Below are 4,230 nucleotides of genomic sequence, written 5' to 3'. Positions count from 1 at the left end.
TCCTGACCAGTTGAAGACCACTGGATGAGATTACCTTTGAGATCCCTGTCAACTGAATGAGTCCAAAAGTACTGTTGTGCTCTAGTCTTCCTTTCAGGCTTCCCATTGAAGCATTTGGTTGGCCACTGTGAGAACAGGATGCTGAACTAGATGGGCCACTGGCCTGACCCAGCAGGCTCTTATGAACACCATAAAACAAAGAAATAAGTGGTCCAACAGCAGCCCTAACTAGGGATAATGGCCTTGCAGGGACATGGGGACCTCAGGAGAGCCCCATTAAGCTTAACATTCATTCATCCATTCTGCCTGCACAGCAACTGCCCAGCTCAAAATTTAACGCTGAGTCTGCTCACAGCCACACCCACCAGGCTGGGCTCCTTCCAGACAAATGCACCTGGAATATGGATGGCATAGCCGGCTATGTTGATCATGGAATGTGCTGGGATCATCCGTTCCAGCAAGGCACAAACAAGGCAGCTTTGCACCAGGAGATTGGCAATAGATGCCTCTGAGTACACACACTTTGAAGCCACAAACACTTTGAAAGAAAGGTGAAGACTGACAGAGCAGAGTACCAGTTGGGGTGTGGCACAGCAGCCAAGCTCAAAGCTGAGCACACACCCAAGGGTAGGCAAGGTGAGCTGGGAGACCTTAATGGCACACCCATTGTGCAGGCACACTTCTGATAAGATCCCGCTGTTAGGAATACAAGAACACATTCTTTTCTGTTTTTCTGCCCTGTATTCATTGAACGCAGCACTGTTTCTGTTTCACTGTAGTTCATCCTCCACCAAAAATAACATTATTTACCTCACTGCTCACTATGGTGAAATTACGTAATTGACAAATTTACGTAATTAATTACATAAATTACCTAAATTATGTTGCCATTGCATTGCATTGTCATTACGTTATTCCACCCCATTCATTTTAATGCAAAGCAAACACGAAGGGAGGAGGGGTGTAATCAACTACATATCAACCAGTACTGATCATATTCACTGGATTGATTTCTTTTCTGGATATGGGTCAAATAAGTGAACACCAGCAATTTTCGATCCCCTTTCTATTAGAAACCTCAGAGTGATGCTTCCTTGCTTGCGCTTCTCTCTTCCACTACTGGATCACCACCAGCTAAATGATTACACCAGAAGTATCATATCTGACTGGGAGTACTAAATACCCCCTTTTACTGGTCCTCCTGTGCATTCAAGCAGCATGACATACAGAAATCAGGGCTGGGGGATTTGTGGCTCCCCAGATGTGGTTGGACTCCAGCTCCCATCCACTCTGGCCAACAAGGGCTAGAGGGCCACTAGCTCCCCATCCTTGAATTAAAACTTGACCTATCCCTTTGTTTTCATGCCAGGAACTCGACCGGTTAGGGGTGGGTAGGCATGGTAGAGTTGTATTATCTATCTATCTATCTATCTATCTATCTATCTATCTATCACTAACAACCTGCACAATTTGTGGCCCATGAGGCCAAATGAAGCCTACCAGCTACGTTGGGCAGCTAGGGCTGCCAACTTTTGAACAAGCCTGTTTTGCTGTTTCTTGAATGGCAGTATAGCTTGCAGCAACTGAATGCTTTGCTGCTGGCCACTGGAAGCTCCTCCTGGTGATTTCTGGGCCCAAACTTCTCTTAGAGGCAGAGAAACAGGACAAGCCAGTTTCCCCACCCCCTCTGGTTAACTGGCAATCCTAATAGTAGCCTTCTGGGTGCTTAATAAACCTCCTGCTTTTTTTGCTCCCTGCCTAGGATTGCAAAAACAGCAGCATATTTCTAAATCTGCACTTGGCAGGTGCAAGTACACAGCTGTGATGAGCTTGGTGGGCCAGCAGGTGTGCAGACCCCTCCGTGCAAAGCAGAAATTCAGCAGTTGACGTTTTCCCTAACACTGCTGCTTAATTTCTGCTTGTTGTGCAAACATGAGAACACAGGAAGAGCATAAGATTTCTCATTTTTACAAGCCAGACTCTTGCACCCTCAAGCTGAGATTCATTCACTCCAGAGGCAAGGAACCTTTTCCAGCCAGGGGCTGGCCACATGACCAGGGTTGGTAGGGTCAGAGGCAAAAGTGAACAGAGCAACAAATGTAAATATTACCTTTGTACAGTAGGCTATTTTTTATGCACACTGCTCTCTAGCCTCCATACATGCAAGCAGGAGGCATTATCAGAGTCCAAGTACAAACAGACAGAGAAGAAACAGACAGCTGGACAGAAAGCCCACAAGGACATCAGAAGAGCACTGCTGGATCAGGCCAGTTAGCCCATCTAGTCCAGCATCCTGTTCTCACAACCAGCTGCCGCAGTGGGAAGCCCGAAAGCAGGACATGAATGAAGCAGCACTCTCCCCTTCTGCGGTTTCCAGCAACTGGTATTTGCTGGAAGCATACTGCAGTGAGGAGCATCTCAAAGGCAGAGAGTAACACTGGCCTGGTCACCCACCCAGTTTCGCTGCAGCTGCTGCCTGGGCCTCCCCTCCATGTCGTGGAGCACCCAGGCTCTGTTCTGCTGGCTTAGACAGTTCATAGCCCTAAGGTGGCATGACTGGATTTGGCTACAATTAATCACTCAAGTTGAAACTAGTGAGAAACCCCAGCACAGCTGAGCTTGCCGAGCTCCACCCAGGAGAAATTAAATGGGACAGGGGCCAGTTCAGGAGCTGCACAGCTTCCCCGATTCCCAGAGGAATGGAGGAGGTGGGTGTGGAAGCGTTTTGGAATGTGCTAAGTTCTTTGATCCAAGCTGCTTCTTGCTTCAGCCAAGCAAGGGTGCAGTTCTTTGCATTAACCCACCCAGTGCTCTCTGGCTCACTGCTTTGATGATGTATCTTCCAAGTCCATCAGAGTAGGGTGTGTCAAAAGGGTTGCCAACTCCTTTCCCGACAGAGGTGCTTGTGCTTTAAAACAGTTGCATGGCTGGAAATAAGTCCTCTGGCACACAGTGCTGTGTAGCCTGGGATAGAGACAAGGATTATGAGGGCCTAACTACCTCAGGGTTATTTCAGGCTCTGTTCCTGAATGTTTAACTTTATTTTAAGAAGCACATCTACTCCATTTAGGTGTGGCAATATAAGTATACAAGTTGCATTCTAACCAATTGCCTAGTAAGAAATGATACAATTAAAGTATTTTTGCCGTTTTAGGTTTACCTGCTATTTGTCCTCCAGCTGTTCAGCAATTATTCCCTGGGGCACCTCGCCACAACATTTCTGCCAGGTTAGGTTCCGCTTTCCAGCTCACCACAGCTTCACGATGGAGAGGGCTTCACCTGTTGAATTTCTAATCATATTAGGCAGCTATTCAAGGCATAAGTGCTGGCAAGCCAAAGGAGTTTGAAAAACCTAAATAATTTTGAGTGATGTACAATGTGTTTGTAGGAGGGGGGTTTGCATAAAATATGCACATACTCATTTACACGTATAGGTGCAGATTTAGAAATATTTAATACAAATAAAAGAGAAATGGGATCCATCTCACCAGAGCCAGCCCGCCTGTGAGCCAAAGTGAGGCAACTGCTTGTGCCTGATGTAGATCTTCACTCGGCCCTTCTTCCGTGGCGCCATTTTGTGGTTCACCTCAGGTGCTAAAATGTATTGGGCCAACACTGCATCTCCCCATAGTGGGGAAGACTGTGGCCAGATGTGCCTGTCCAGGTGCTTCTCAGAACTGATAGACAACTTCTAAGCTCCACCTCCTCTCCCCCTTTCCTTCTTTTGTTGTTGTTTAGTCGTGTCCAACTCTTCGTGACCCCATGGACCAGAGCACACCAGGCACTCCTGTTTTCCACTGCCTCCTGCAGTTTGGTCAGACTCATGTTGGTAGCTTTCCTTCTTAGGCATTCCTTATCTTTCAACAAGACTTGGTCCAGACAGCCCTTCAAACAGAGGACACAGGGTACATGGGCCCCCTCTCCCGATATGTCAGTGATTATGGTGGGTGAGGAAGCTTTGCCTCCTCAATTTATTCATGGCATGCAGCTGGTAAAAGGTCCAGCAGCAGGAGGGAGGAGTAAGCCGATAACCTGACACTCAAGTTGGAGCTTTTTGGGGTTCTATTGGTTTCTTGCTGAAAGCATGATAGACCTGTTCTTTCCTTCTTGTAAATATTTTCCTCCCTGCCCTCCTCCCAATTAAAACAGGCCCTAGAGCAAATTACCTGCAGCAGTTTCACAAACTACTCCAGAGGTGGAACTGAACTGACACACTTTGCATTTGTATAT

This window comes from Podarcis erhardii (genome assembly GCF_964252035.2).
Source record: "Podarcis erhardii genome assembly, chromosome: 7".
Taxonomy (NCBI): Eukaryota; Metazoa; Chordata; class Lepidosauria; order Squamata; family Lacertidae; genus Podarcis; species Podarcis erhardii.
The sequence above is the reverse complement of the archived record's forward strand: the minus strand, read 5'-3'. Positions refer to the sequence as shown.